Raw genomic sequence first — 16,897 nt, 5'->3', positions numbered from 1 at the left:
TCTATTTTTGTCCACATGCATTTTTTATTTCCTTCACAGGCTAATTGTACACTATTTCAAAGTCTGATTCTTCTTGTGCAGCAAAATAACTGTATCGACATGTACACACATATTGTATTTAATATATACTTTAACATATTTAACATGTTTTGGTCAACCTGCCATCTGGGGGAAGGGGGAAGGGGAAGGAGGGGAAACATTGGAACAAAAGGTTTTTCAATTTTCAATGCTGAAAAGTTACCCATGCATATATCTTGTAAATAAAAAGCTATAATTAAAAAAAAGAAAGAAAGAAAATTATGGCCATAGAGTCCTTGAGTTGGAAACTTCTATCACATTGGAGAAAGGTTTGGAAAATACTTGTGGATATGTCATTCAGGGAACCAAGTAAATAATTGTGAAGAGACAAATTTCCATTATGTTCAACCAACAGTAAAATGCTTTGGTCTTGGTGATCTAATTTCTTCTTCTTGGGGGTAGCTAGTTGCGCAGTGGATAGAGTACCAGTCCTGAATTCAGGAGTTCAAATCTGGTCTCAGACACTTAACACTTCCTAGCTGTATTACCATGGATAAATCACTTAACCCCAGCCTCAGGGGGGAAAAAAAAAAAAAAAAAAAAAACTCTTCTTCTTTTAAAGAAATGATAGTGGCAGCTAGGTAGTGCAGTGCAGTAGATATAGCACTGGTCCTAGAGTCAGGAGGATCTGAGTTTAAATCTGGCTTGAGATCCTAGACAATAGTTGTATGACCTTGGTCAAGTCACTCAACCCCTATTATTGCCTTAACATTAAAAAAAAAGAAATTATAAACCTAACACATGCAAAGGAAAATGGGCATTACACATATCAGTCTTGATTATATATAGCTTTGCTTTTCCTTTGACATATGTAATAATTTCAATATATTATTTTCAAAGACCTCTTTGACATCTATTTTCTTCAAAAGTCTCTACTATTTACAGTTGTTTAATGTGCATTTCTATTATTTAGAACACTTTTTTTCCTGTAATTATTGAATACTTTGAAGTTCTCTTGAAGTTGTTTGTTCATATCCTTTGATAATTTACCTATTCTGAAATGATTATTTTACCTTATGTATATTTGATAATTATTTATATGTCTTGGATACCAAATGCTTATTAGAGAATTTTGAGACAAATATTTTCCCTCCATTCTACCATTTCTATTCTAGCTATATTATCTTATCCTAGATATATTATTGTCTCCATGGAAGCTTGTTAGTTCCTCCCTCCCTCCATCCCCTCCCTTCCTTTTCTCCCTTTCCCTCTTTTCATTCCCTTCCCTCCTTCCTTTTCCTCCTTCCCTTTCTTTCTTCTTTTCCTTCTTTCCTTCCCTCTCTTTCCTTCTTGGACCTGAGTTCAAATCTGATCTCACACTTGATACTAGATGTGTGATCCTGGTCAAGTCACTTAACCCTAATTACCTCCCATCCTCCCTGCCCTCTCCTCCCCCTGGGGGGAAAAATGTACACAGTAATCTCCAGAAATCTATCATATTTAACTTTTCTAAAATTCCATTAATATTTTTAATATATTTCTTCCAAAAATTTGTAAAAGCTAATGGCAGTACGAGTTTCCCAATGAGAGTTTTATTGTCTATTAACTGTAAATCAATGATTATTTACTGTAAGTATTTAGATATTATGTAATTAAATTCATATGTACAAACTGATATTAGTCTCATGTCTTTGGTGCTTTTAAGCATAATAATACTTTAATATATTTCCGCTATTTCTTTTTTAATAAGTCTATATTTACAACTGAGTTCATGAATGCTATTCTTATCTCTTTTAGATCACCTGAAACATATACATTCTCTTCTAGTCCCTTATTATACAACTTTCTGAGGATACTTTTCTCAAAAGCATTTCTTATAAACAAGATGCTGTTAGATTCTAATTTCTAATAAATCCTTTTATTCTTTCCATTTTATAAGTGAGTTTATAAGACCTGAAAGAAATTATTAATCCCAGAATGACTTTTAGAATCACAAACGTTATTAGATTACTACATCACACCATAAGATACAAAATTCTTCAATTTTTAATCATTTAACATGGCCAAAGGGAAAGGCAGATCTCTCAGAATGTCATCTATATCCAGTTCTCCTGGGTAGGCAGGCAGATAATCATCAGGGAAAAGCATTGGAGAGTCAAGCCTAACGGTTTTCTTGGATAGATTGATGAGCTGAAGTTCTTGCTGGTTAAAAAGAGGGAACAATTCATTTGGCTGCTCTTCCCCCCTCATCAATGGAGGTGACTGTATTGGACTTTGATGTTCCTGTGGTGACTGATAAAGAAATGAGGTCAGCTGCTGTACCTGGAAGGTAGTAGTCTGTGACCCTGAGGGTAGGAGGGCTGGTGGCTGCTGGGCTTGTGGTTGGTGACCCGATTGCTGGGAGTGTGGCTGCTGCTGCTGACATGGGAACTCCTGAGCACATTGAAAAGTTAGTGGGTGATAGTGTGAGTACAACTGTTCTATTGTCCATCCCTGCTGCTGCTGATGCAATAGGGGCTTCACCTCTCCATAAGAGGAGGTGTGTGTGCCATGGTTCTCTGGCCCTTGTGATTCCTGGTGAGGCCAAGAAGATGCCCACTGGTTGGAGCTTCTCTGGGACACTGGGCAATAAGGTTGAAGTTCAGTCAGTGGCCTCATGGTTTCAGAGGAGCCAAACTGAAGGCTTTGGGAAATGTTATATCCTGAGTAAGCAGCCTTCGTGGTTGAAGCCACACTCCTCCTCTGTATGGAGCAGCTCCTCCTTAGGCTGCCTTTCTGACTAGGCTTACCTGGTTCTGACCATGAGTCAGATCTGGCTGCAGTTGGTAGTGGAAACTCATCCTTAGGGAGATCATGCTCATGGTGGTTCTCTTTGGGTAACTGACTTGGAGATGATTTTCCTGGGCACATCCATTTTCTTGAGTTTGTGGAAGCCAGAGCTGTCCGTTTTTTCTGTTGTGCTGATTGCCTAGCTCTTCGGTTTTGAAACCAAACCTAAGGAAGGAGTGGAAGAAACATGACTTCCATTAACCTGACCTCAAAATTAGCTTTTCATTGTTACCAAAGAGATATGCTTTTGTTTCTTTAAACTGGTATTGATCTTAACTTGACAGAACAAGTGGATAAGACATTTTGTTTTTTGGCAAATCTCTTTATCGGGTTGAAAGAATTTCAAGGGGACATACACTTAAAAAATCATCCCCAAACCATTTCATTTCTTAAGGGCTACATTCCTATTTTCTTTTCCTTTCCAGGTAGACAGATTATCTACCTTTCAGTATGTTATGAGTATTCCCAAGGTTATTGCACACTGCCCAGCACACAGAAGGTAGTTAATACATGATTTTTCAATAAAGTTACTGAGGAAATGGAAACTGAAAATCTTTAAATATTTTAGCCAACATTTTTGTTGTGTGCCTAGCTTTCTTCCAAGCTCTGTTCAAATATTTCTTCCTAAAAGGTCTTTTCTGAGTCCTTCTATCCCACCTGCTATCAGCTTACCTACTTCAAATCTATGAAAATGAGAGTCATTTCTCTGGAGGTAAATATGATCCAAAGAAATGAAAAGAAAATAGATACGTTAATGTGCTGTGCTTGGAGTATTTGTCTGGACCTACCATTCTCAAGAACGAACTGGAACTGTGCCCAAAGGAAGGGCTGTCTAACTTTGTGTATTCTTTGGGTTTAAAAATATTACTACTAAGTCTGTCAACAAAGAGTTCAAAGAAAAAGGAAATGGATGGATATGTACTAAAATATTTGTTGCAGCTCTTTCTGTGGTGGCAAAAAAAAAAAAAAAAAAAAAAAAAGGAAATTGAGGGATGCTCATCAATTGGAATGACTGAGCAAGTTGTGATATGTGAATGTGATAGAAAACTGAACTATAAGAAATGAGAAATGTGATGGTTTTAGAAAAAAAGGGGGAACAAGCACACTGAAATATAATTTTCCAATTTTTTGTGATATACCTAATATGGAAATATATTTTGTATGACTTCACATGTATATTTGATATCACATTGTTTGCCTTTCAGTAGGTGGAAAAGTGATGGAAGGGAAGGAAAGAGGCTTAACCTCAAAATTTGAAAAGAAAATAATTTTTAAAATAATTCAACACTTTCAGAGATAAATAGGCACTTTTCAAAGAAACCCAATGTATCAATAAATATCTGTCCAAATCCCAGCTAAAATAACACCTTCTACGTACATGAAGTCCTTCCTGTTTTCTCTTAGTTTTTTTGTTTGTTTGTTTGTTTGTTTGTTTTTAAGTGATTTGTTCAAGGTTATACAGGAAAAAACTGAACATGTTGCTCATCGGTTAGGGAATGGGTAAATAGTTGTATTGTACTTGTGTTTTCCTACTTGTGTCCTAGGAAATGACAAAACAAGCAGTTTCAGAAAAACCCCGGGAAAACCTGTATGAATTGAAAAAGAATGAAGTAAGTAGAGTCAGAGCATGTGATAAAGTTTTATAAAGGGGAAAAAATACTTTGAAAGATTTGAAAGACCTGTTCAATGTAATCATTATCAAGAATTCTACAACATGGCTTCTTAAACTTTTCCTTTGATGATCCCTTTTCCCCTCAAAAATTTTTATTCAACCCCAGGTATATAGGCATATAAAATAGGTGTGCAAATCAAAGATTTTCTGATAATAAATCATAATTTCATGATTCCCAAATTCAGATATGATTGTGATCCATAATTTAAGAGGCTTTATTCTAGAGGATGGAGAAAACATGCTGCCCACCTCTTGACAGAACTAATCAACTCAAGGTACAGAATAAGTCATATATTTTCAAGATATAGCTAATGTGGAGATCTGTTTTACTTCATTCATTATTCATATTTGTTTCAAGGACTTTTTTTTTTCTTTTCCACTTGTGGGCGTAGGAGGATAGTGAGAAAGGGAGGTGAAATAAGAGAGGACCTGAATAAGAAAAAAAGGATCACTGAGATATTTTAAAAGAAAAACACAAAAAACAAAGACTGGAAAGAAGCACAGATCAGCAGGTTTACTTTGAAAGCTCTAAATTGAACTGAAAATAATTTTTAAAAGAAAAAAAGTATTCTGTACATTAGAAAGATCTGAGTTCTAATGTGAAATCCTCTTTCTATATATGGGAATGCTCATTTTACTAGTATTTTAAGTTCCAAAGGAAAATTAAAACTGAAAACAATGGGGCAAAGTCCATTGACTGGAGAATTAATGAATAAGCTGTGCATATAAATGCTAGTCAACATGGTACTATAAGAAACATCATGAATAATTCAAAAAAACCTGAAAAACATCGAAAGACATCATAAGTCAGATTAATTTCAGAAAAGATTGAATTGAGAAAACTCACAAAAAAAGTATATTTCCTTTTTCTTGGTCAAGAGATGGTTTCTTCTAAAGGAGCCATGTGCTATCTATATATGGTCAATATATCCATTTGTTTTGCTTGATTCTCCTTTGTTACCAAGGAAGGTCCCTGTTAATAGGGACAAGAGTTGTTACTGTTCAATGACAATGACTTTTTATTATTAATAAACTATTTGTTCAAAAAAAGGAAACTTAGGATCCCTAACAAACCACAATGAGGGATGTCAGCTAAAACTTTAGTGGATGTATTTGATATATAGAAAAGCGAGACAAGGTGATATGATTTTGTGATAATACACATAGACACACGCACACACAAACATATGGAGAGATAGGGAGATGCACAGAGAAAAGGGAAAAGAGACAGAGATTGATGACAGAGACAAAGAAGAACAAGTTCTCAAGTAACCTGTATTCGAGACTCATCAATAGTGATCTTCCCTGAAAGTTCTTCTCGTTCTTCTATACCAGGATATGGGTTCCTTTGGAAATAGCTGATAAGAATTCTAAGTTGCTCTTTGTTAAATACTGCACGTTTTCTTCTAATGGATGAGACAGAAGTCCGTACTAAGAGAAAGGGAGGAAAAATTTTGGAAAGTTAGTTTATTAGAAATAGGATCATTTCTTTCCTTATTAGTTCAAATTCGGAATAAATGTCTTCCAACCTTATCATAGCACTCTCTTTGGAACACTGGATACAACTATGCCTTTTTCAACTCTCCCTCTCTTGGTTTCCCTAACATGGTTTTCTTCCAACATCTCTTAAGCACATTCTCTACTCAGATCTCACCTTTTCTTCCTCTTTTTCCTCCTTCACTCTTACTAGTCCAGGAGGTTTGTCTTCAGGTTTCTACAGTGTCCATGGCATCTGTTTTCATTTTTTATTCCCATTACTTCTAGACCAATAAAATTTTTCATGACTTCTGGCTTTCCTATGATACTACCATCATAAATAGATACCTTATATTCATACCAATCCAATATATTTGGCACCTAAAAGAATAAATTGTTATAGCCACCCCCTAACTCACACCTCCTCCCCCAAAGAAAACCCCATTGACTCGTGGATTACAGTGGGAAGAAGTCAAACATTCTAATAAGGCTGACTACTAACAAGTGGTATAGTTTGGCACTGAGTACACAGACCTTGTCTTTCAGAGGCAAGATTATTATCAGGTCTTCTTGGCTCTGGAGTCAGATTTATATATAATAAACAATATTACCAGTTTTTTACACTTCTTTTCAGAGATTAATATATATCTATCTGTAATGATCTGTAATTATGTTGGCCTGTCCCACAAAATTATAGTAAGGTATTTCCACACAAATAGAGTAACAGTATATAATCATTTAAAATATAGCATAATATAGTTTACATATTAAAGCAAAAGGCAGTACTACTTTCTTTCTTTATTTATTTATTTCTCTCTTTCTTTCTTTCTCTCTTTCTTTCTTTCTCTTTTTCTTTCTTTCTTTCATTTTCTCTCTTTCTTTCTCTCTTTCTTTCTTTCTTTCTTCTTCTTCTTTTTTTTTTCTGAGTCAATTGGGGTTAAGTGACATGCCCAAGATCACACAACTAGGAAGTATTAAGTGTCTAAGGCCAGATTTGAACTCAGGTCCTCCTGACTTCATGGCTGGTGCTCTATCCACTACATCAGCTAACTTCCCCCTGCATTTCTGCTTTAACCATCCTTTCTTCCCTCCTTCCCCATTATTAAGTTATGTTTCCAAGCCCAAGTTAATCACCTTAACCATCAGCAACTACTTGCAAAAGACAGAAAGACAACGAGAATATAAACTACTCTCTTCAAAATCACCACTCCTTTAAACCAGTTTCCTTTTCCTTTAGGAATTTGCATTATAATTTTCTAAATTACTAGATGGAATTCAAATATTGCTGATAGAATATGCAAAATTATAAACATATCCCTGCATAATTTGGAGTAGAAAGTGTTAACAAGGCAGAAGAGAGGAGAGTTTAATTCAAGTTCACAAGAAATCTCAAAATCATTTTATAATTAAATGCACAGGGTTGGAATTTACCTAACAAGGGTCCTAATTCATTCATTCATTCGTTGACCAGGTTTTCAGTACCCACTATCTTAGTGCAGTGGATTAGAGCAAGAGCTCTGGGAAATTTGAATTAGTAAATAAATATCTTCTAAAACTAACTCAAGAACTATCCCCTAACTGAAAGTGTAAATTCATTCAAAGTCTGGAAACTCTGGAAACAGATGGCAAAAAAGATGCCAACCAATTATCATCATAGAAAAGTAACCAAACTTCATTAAGCCCGTATGGAACAAAGAGCTCTTCAACTTACCAAAAGCATCTGGCTTCCTCCCTTTAGATGGTGAATTGGTGTTCATCTTCCTCCAAGAGTCAGAAAGAGTGGATCCAAATAGTAGAGAGTAATGGAGAAGCACCTATGTGCTTTATTTATGCTCCTTCCTTTCAAGTCCCAACCAATAGAAAACCAAGAACCCCTGCTGCCTTTTATTTTCGGGAATTGTTCCTGGAAGGCAAGTTCACTATTTATGTATATGTGTGGATTATGTAAATAAGACATCCTAAAAGTAAATGTGGCGGGAAGGTTGGAACCTTGTATCTAAGCATTCAGTGAAAAGTAACTATTGGATTTAAATTGCTAAATTCGGTTTTAGTTTCAGTTCACTCATCCAAAAACTGAAACAATTTTCCTGCCAGGAAAGCTTGATTGGCCAAAATGACCTAAACATGCCTAGTATCAAGCAAGCTCTAAGTTGAAGCTAGAATTATAACTCACAGAGAAGGTGCCTACTTGGCTTACTTCACAAGAAGAAGCTTCTCAGCTGGAAATTCCCTAGATTAATGAAATCACAAATCCAGTCCCGAGCCCTGTAATTCTGAAGCTTTGTTTTATAAGCCGGAGGCTGAATGAAGACGATTGCTGTGGAAAAACAATGAGGCTTCATTTACTTTAACTGACACCAAACTCTTAGCTGATCTCACAAATGTAGTAAGATACTCTTCATCCTAAAATTTCTCATCACTCCCCCCTTATCTTTGCATTGTCTTCCAACCCACTTCTAAGAGAGTGTGTGCAATCTTGATTTTTGTTCCCAGATCAATATAATAATTTTTTAAATTAAAGCTTTTTATTTACAAAACATATGCATGAATAATTTTTCAACATTGACCCTTGCAAAACCTCTTCCAAATTTTCCCTCCTTCTCATAAATGGCAAATAGTCTAATACATGTTAAATATACTAAAATATATGTATACATATTTATACAGTTATCTTGCTGCACAAGTATAATCAGATCAAGAAGAAAAATAAAACTGAGAAAGAAAACAAAATGCAAACAAACAACAGCAGAAAGTGAAAATGCTATGTTGTGAACCTCACTCAGTTCCCACAGTCCTCTCTCCCCCTGGTTGTACAGGGCTTTCTTCATCACTGAACAATTGGAACTGGTATGAATCATCTCATTGTTGAAGAGAGACATGTCCATCAGAATTGATCATCATATAATCTTCTTGTTGCCCATAATACACAATTCTTAAGTAAAATTTTAAATGGACTTTTCTCCACATGTAAAAAACAAAGTATATACTATGTGGTTATAAGAGGGAGAGTGTTTTTTTTTTTTTTTTTTTTTTTTTTTTTTTTTTTTGGTTGTTTGTTTTGTTTTGTTTTTCCTTGCAATCCTCAAACCTAGTGTCGGCATATGATAATCAAAAAACATTCAAGAAGCCCTTACTGTGGCCAGACCTGAGCTAATTGCTGGGGATACAAAGGAAGGCTTTTGGCTGGAAGGAACTATTCTTGTTGCTGAAGAAACTCACTTTTAACCTAGTGATAAGGATGTGACCTTTGATTTCATTGGCATCAGCAGCTCCTGGATGAGGAAGCTCTCTCTATCAATGCAAATTGGCACTTCCGTCCCCTTCTCCTAATTTTAGTTTTGCTTAGAATCTTGAGACGTGACTTGGCCCCAGGAGGACACAGGTAGTTTATGACAGAGACCAGATCCTCCCTCTGAGGGCAATCCCCCAATCTGCCCAACTTTTCAAAATGACTTGTCATAATGCAAAAAGTCTGTCATCGAACTCAAAAGGCCAGCTTCAGGCTTCCCTGCACCTGAGATTTGATTCAACTCAACAAACTCCTAAGAGTTCTCCTAATTCCAAGAGGTCATCTCTTTAAGTCCCTTCTTTCCCAAATTCCATTATATTTTACAACTGAAGAAAGGGAGAGGTGAAGGAATTTGCCCCTATCATACAGTGAGAAATAGACAAGGATATTTATCCTCTATCATCTGATATCAATTGAGTTCAGGGCATTAAAAAAACAAACAAACTCTATATTAATGTCAAAAAGGCTACTGATCAGAGTGCCCACTTCTATAAACATTCTGAAGAGTAATTTTCTTTGTATATGTTTTCCCAACGTGTTTGCTGATTTTTGTTTGCCTCCCTTTGTCTCATTCCCATCCTGGATTCTAAGCAACTTGGAAGTAAGGGTAGGTTTAATGTCTCTGACTCAGCATTTAATAGACTCTTTCATATGATGGAGATGAATAAATGTCTGTGACTTTTATTGAAGATTCTGGGCACACATACTTGTAAGGAATCATTTTAGAAAATCATGTAATACTGGATTCCTCAGACCATAGATCTAAGCTTGAACTGCACTCTGTCTGTGACAGAGAATAGAGAGCTGGGTATGTATCAGGAAGACCCTAGTTCTTATTAACTGTGTGACTATGGGAAAATCATAGAACTTCTTTAAGCCTCAGTTTCTCCATGTCTAAAAATGTAAATAAATTACCTGTGAAATTCAGTGCATTGTGCAAGGAGAGCTCGCCTCTGAACTAGGAAGACCTTGATTTAAATGCTGCCATTGCAACTTAATGACTGGTACCCTGGCCAAGATACTGATGTTTTCTGGGATCCAAGCTACTTTCTAATAATTTAATTTGCAGAAAAGGCATCCATCTGCTTGGGTAGAGGGAAATTCTTCAATATCACTTTCCTAACCTTGTGAGACCACAGGTTATATCTAAAATAAAAATCTTGTAATGCATATTCTACCTGCCAAGGTTGTTATGAGAACTTCATGATAAAGTAGGAAAAGTGTTTTACAAATTTCAAATTTTTCTCTGTGATTTTTCCCTCCTTCCCTCCCTCCCTCCCTCCCTCCTTCTTTCCCTTCCTCTTCCTCCCTTCTTTCCTTCATTCCTTTGTTCCTTCTTCCTTCCTTCCTTTCTTTCTTCCTTCTTTCCTCCCTTCCTTCCTTCCTCCCATCCTCCCTTTCTGACTTCCTGACTTCCTAATTTCCCCAGGGTCACACAGCTACTAAGTGTCTAAGGCTGGATTTGAGCTCAGGTTCTCCTGACTCTAGGATCCATTGTGCCACCTAGCTGATTCTCATTCTTTTCTTCTTCGTGAATTTTTGAAGCTCTGACATAAATATTCTGAAACTAACTTTTTTTTTTTTTTTTTTTTTAGGAAATCATTATTCCCTTTCTCCCTCCTGCATAAAAATATGCAGTTATATTTTTACCTGTACTGTGACCATAGGGGTGTATATATATATAATTTTTTTTCTGGCATCTAACATAATTTTAACATTTCTCACTATACTAAAAGAAGGATTAGAATTTATTTGAAATCACAAATTATGTGAGATGTGTAAGTGCTAGTGTTTGCAATTGTTTGCTGCTAATGTCTGGCTGAATCCTAGCTTATTAAACTTGGTTAGCCTAATAGAAGAACTAAGGAAATTTAAATAAACTATTCTGTCTTTGGAAGTGGTAACTATAAGTAAGGATTGCTTCTTGGCTTGAAGGAGAATTTATGGAGAGGGGCAGGGAAGAGGAGAGTTTGAAAAGAAACACTTATTTCTGCAAAAGCTTTTGTTGTATCTTTTAGATCAGGCAAATTTAACATGAGGCTCTTACCTAAGATAGATTTCTAGTGGATTTATGAATTTATTTATTTTTTTTTTAATTTTTTTTATTATATATATATATATATATATATTTTATAATATTATCCCTTGTATTCATTTTTCCAAATTACCCCCCCTCCCTTATTCCCTCCCCCCGACGACAGGCAATACCATACATTTTACATGTGTTACAATATAACCTAGATATAATATATGTGTGCAAATACCATTTTCTTGTTGCACATTAATTATTAGCTTCCGAAGGTATAAGTAACCTGGGTACATAGACAGTAGTGCTAACAATTTACATTCACTTCCCAGTGTTCCTTCTCTGGGTGTAGTTATTTCTGTCCATCATTGATCAACTGGAAGTGAGTTGGATCTTCTTTATGTTGAAGATTTCCACTTCCATCAGAATACATCCTCATACAGTATCGTTGTTGAAGTATACAGTGATCTTCTGGTTCTGCTCATTTCACTCAGCATCAGTTGATTTAAGTCTCTCCAACCCTCTCTGTATTCCTCCTGCTGGTCATTTCTTACTGAGCAATAATATTCCATAACTTTCATATACCACAATTTACCCAACCATTCTCCAACTGATGGACATCCATTCATCTTCCAGTTTCTAGCTACAACAAAAAGAGCTGCCACAAACATTTTGGCACATATATGTCTCTTTCCGCTCTTTAGTATTTCTTTGGGATATAATCCCAGTAGTAGCGCTGCTGGGTCAAAGGGTATGCACAGTTTGATAACTTTTTGGGCATAATTCCAGATTGCTCTCCAGAATGGCTGGATTCTTTCACAACTCCACCAGCAATGTATTAGTGTCCCAATTTCCCCCACATCCCCTCCAACATTTGTCATTATTTGTTCCTGTCATCTTAGCCAATCTGACAGGTGTGTAGTGGTATCTCAGAGTGGTCTTAATTTGCATTTCTCTGATCAGTAGTGATTTGGAACACTCTTTCATGTGAGTGGATATAGTTTCAATTTCTTCCTCTGAGAATTGTCTGTTCATATCCTTTGACCATTTATCAATTGGAGAATGGTTTGGTTTCTTATAAATTATGGTCAGTTCTCTATATATTTTGGAAATGAGACCTTTGTCAGAACCTTTGTTTTTAAAAATATTTTCCCAATTTGTTACTTCCCTTCTAATCTTGTTTGCATTAGTATTATTTGTACAGAAACTTTTTAGTTTGATGTAATCAAAGTCTTCTATTTTGTGATCAATAATGATCTCTAGTTCTCCTCTGGTCATAAATTCCTTCCTCCTCCACAAGTCTGAGAGGTAGATTATCCTCTGTTCCTCTAATCTATTTATTATCTCCCTCTTTATGCCTAAATCATGGACCCATTTTGATCTTATCTTGGTATATGGTGTTAAGTGTGGATCCATATCTAATTTCTGCCATACTAATTTCCAGTTTTCCCAACAGTTTTTTCCGAATAATGAATTTTTATCCCTAATGTTGGAATCTTTGGGTTTGTCAAAGATTAGATTGCTATAGATGTACCCTTTTTTGTCCTTTGTATCTAATCTGTTCCACTGATCTACCGGTCTATTTCTTAGCCAATACCAAATGGTTTTGGTGACTGCTGCTATATAATATAGCTTTAGATCAGGTACACTTAGACCACCTTCCTCTGAGTTTTTTTTCATTAGTTCCCTTGCAATTCTTGACCTTTTATTCTTCCATATGAATTTTGTTGTTATTTTTTCTAGGTCATTAAAATAGTTTCTTGGGAGTCTGATTGGTATAGCACTAAATAAATAGATTAGTTTGGGGAGTATTGTCATCTTTATTATATTCGCTCGGCCTATCCAAGAGCACTGAATGTCTTTCCAATTATTTAAATCTGATTTTATTTTTGTGGCAAGTGTTTTGTAATTTTTCTCATATAATTCCTGACTTTTCTTTGGTAGATGGATTCCCAAATATTTTATACTATCAACATTTGTTTGGAATGGAATTTCTCTTTGTATCTCTTGCTGTTGCATTTTGTTAGTGATATATAAAAATGCCGAGGATTTATGTGGATTTATTTTGTATCCTGCCACTTTGCTGAAATTTTGAATTATTTCTAGTAGCTTTTTAGCAGAGTCTTTGGGGTTCTCTAAGTATACCATCATGTCATCTGCAAAAAGTGATAGTTTAATTTCCTCATTTCCTACTCTAATTCCTTGAATCTCTTTCTCGGCTCTTATTGCCGAGGCTAGCGTTTCTAGTACTATATTGAATAGTAATGGTGATAGTGGGCAACCTTGTTTCACTCCTGATCTTACTGGGAAAGGTTGCAGTTTATTTCTATTGCATATTATGCTTACTGACGGTCTTAAATATATACTCCTGATTATTCTAAGGAATAATCCATTTATTCCTATACTCTCAAGAGTTTTTAGTAGGAATGGATGTTGGATTTTGTCAAATGCTTTTTCTGCATCTATTGAGATGATCATATGGTTCTTATTAATTTGATTATTAATATGGTCAATTATATTAATAGTTTTCCTAATATTAAACCAGCCCTGCATTCCTGGAATAAATCCTACTTGATCATAGTGTATTATCTTGGAGATGATTTTCTGAAGTCTTTTTGCTAATATCTTATTTAAGATTTTAGCATCAATATTCATTAAGGAGATTGGTCTATAATTTTCTTTCTCAGTTTTCGATCTACCTGGTTTAGGTATCAGTACCATGTCTGTGTCATAAAAGGAATTTGGTAGGACTCCTTCATCCCCTATTTTTTCAAATAATTTATATAACATTGGGGCTAATTGTTCTTTAAATGTTTGGTAGAATTCACATGTGAATCCATCTGGCCCTGGGGATTTTTTCCTGGGGAGTTGATTAATAGCTTGTTCTATTTCTTTTTCTGAAATGGGACTATTTAAGCAATTTATCTCCTCCTCTGTTAATCTAGGGAGCCTATATTTTTGGAGGAAGTCATCCATTTCACTTAAGTTATCAAATTTATTGGCATAAAGTTGGGCAAAGTAACTCCTTATTATTTCTCTAATTTCCTCTTCATTGGTGGAAAGATCCCCCTTTTCATTTGTAAGACTATCAATTTGATTTTCCTCTTTCTTTTTTTTGATCAAATTTACCAAAGGTTTATCTATTTTATTGGCTTTTTCATAAAACCAACTCTTGGTTTTATTTATTAATTCAATAGTTTTTTTACTTTCAATTTTATTGATTTCTCCTTTTAATTTTTGTATTTCGAGTTTAATTTTTGGTTGGGGGTTTATAATTTGGTCTTTTTCTAGCCTTTTAAGTTGTAAGCCCAATTTGTTAATCTTCTCTTTCTCAATTTTCTTCAAATAAGCCTCTAAAGATATAAAATTTCCCCTTATTACCGCTTTAGCTGCATCCCAAAGATTTTGATATGATGTCTCATCATTATCATTATCTTGGGTGAAATTGTTAATTGTTTCTATAATTTGCTCTTTCACCCAGTCATTCTTTAAGATGAGATTATTCAGTTTCCAATTACTTTTTGGTCTATTTACCCCTAACTTTTTACTGAATGTAGCTTTTATTGCATTGTGATCTGAGAAGAAGGCATTTATTATTTCTGCCTTCCTACATTTAATTTTGAGATCTTTATGTCCTAGTATATGGTCAATTTTTGTATAGGATCCATGAACTGCTGAGAAGAAAGTATATTCCTTCCTATTGCCATTCAGTTTTCTCCAAAGGTCTATCATACCTAGTTTTTCTAATGTTCTATTTACTTTTTTAATTTCTTTCTTGTTTGTTTTGTGGTTTGATTTGTCTAAATCTGAGAGTGCAAGGTTGAGATCTCCCACTATTATAGTTTTACTGTCTATTTCTTCTTGCAGTTCTCTTAACTTTTCCTTTAGAAAGTTAGATGGGATTTATGAATTTAAATGAGACATTTTTATTTTCATTAACTTTTGTTTCTTTTGTAATCCTTTGCAGTTCATCTTATGCCTTTAAAAACTATTATTCTAAGAAAGGGCCTGCCAAAATGGTCTTGATAGATCTTGAGTAGAAATTGAACAAAAGAATATTATCCTTAAAAATAAATAGTTAAAACAAAATTACACTTCTCATAAAGTTGTTTTAGAAAACCTCTATGAAATGAATACAGACCCCACAGGACACTAACTAAAGAAACAAATTCCAAAGCAAATCATAATCCTTTCCTATCATTCAGTTTTCCTACCATCAATGGACCTGCTGAAGCACTCATGGATCCAATATACCCAATTGACAAAGCATGATGAAAGATGTGATTAGAGTACTTACCACTTACAGTATCTGTATTTCTTGAATAAGCCAAGATTTATAGTATTCATGTTATTTACATCTACAAACATGAGATTTATGGATCTGGCATTTGGTATCTGTCAGGGCTCTCTGAAGGTCAGCCAGATTTCCCAGGAGAGAGAAGGAGTCAGATCTTCCAGGTGCGCTGCCAGATGTCCATCAGGAAGAAATAATGTATTCTCAAACCCAATAATTCTCTTGGATAGATGGATGGGATGCAGTTCTTGCTGTTTAATAGAAGGGAACGATTCATTTGGCTGATCCTCCTTTGTCATCAATGGTGGTAGCTGTGTCTGCCCTTGAAGGTCTTGAGGTGACCAATGCTGAGATGGGATTAGCTATTGTAATGTAGGACGTTGCTGGGGATAGGCTGCTACAGATAATGGGGGACTCCTGTGTGTATTGAAAAGGCACTGGATGATAACATGGGTACAATTGGCCCATTGTCCATCTCTGCTATTGCTTTACTCCCCCACAAAAGGAAGTGCATGAGTCATAATTTTCTGGCCCTTTTGTTTCCTGTAGGGACAAGGAAGATGCCCACTGCTTGGAGCTTTCCTGGGACATTGATCTGGGGAGGTCCCAAAGTTGAAGTTCAGTTGTTTGGGAGGAGATAAAATGAGGATTGGGGGGAAATTCCATTTCCATCTATATAAGCAGATTCCATCCAATTACATGTAAAATTTTAAAAATCTGAAGTTCCATATTCTCTCCTTCCTTCCCATTGGGCATTGAGAATTTGAAACAGCTTATATATGTGTGGTCCTGCAAAATACATTTCCATATTAGTCATGTCATGAAAGAAAATACAGACCAAAAAGAAAAAAAAAGAAATTTTCAAAAGTATGCTTTGATCTGCATCCAGACTCTATCATCTCTTTGTCTGGAGTTATTTGTCCACTGGAGGTGGATAGCATTTTTCATCATGAGCCTTTCAAATTATTTTGGATTGTTATATTTCTGAGAATAGCTAAGTCATTCACAGTTAATCTTTGTACAATATTACTGTTACAGTGTATAATAATCTCCTGGTGTTCTCCTGGTAAAGTTCACCACATAGAAACATAGAAGATATCCAGATCAAGTATCCTTCACATCTATGGTACTAAAAAGAGGTCCTCTCATTATATAAAACTGAACAGTTTTTGTACAAACACAAATATTTCAATAAAAATGAGGATAGATGATTGGGAAATTTTTTTTCACATCAAATATGAATTCTGATAAAGGTCAAGATTCCCAAAACAATGAAATGATTTCCCTTAAAGC

The sequence above is a fragment of the Sminthopsis crassicaudata genome, chromosome 2 (assembly GCF_048593235.1).
Source record: "Sminthopsis crassicaudata isolate SCR6 chromosome 2, ASM4859323v1, whole genome shotgun sequence".
NCBI classification, from domain to species: Eukaryota; Metazoa; Chordata; class Mammalia; order Dasyuromorphia; family Dasyuridae; genus Sminthopsis; species Sminthopsis crassicaudata.
The sequence above is the reverse complement of the archived record's forward strand: the minus strand, read 5'-3'. Positions refer to the sequence as shown.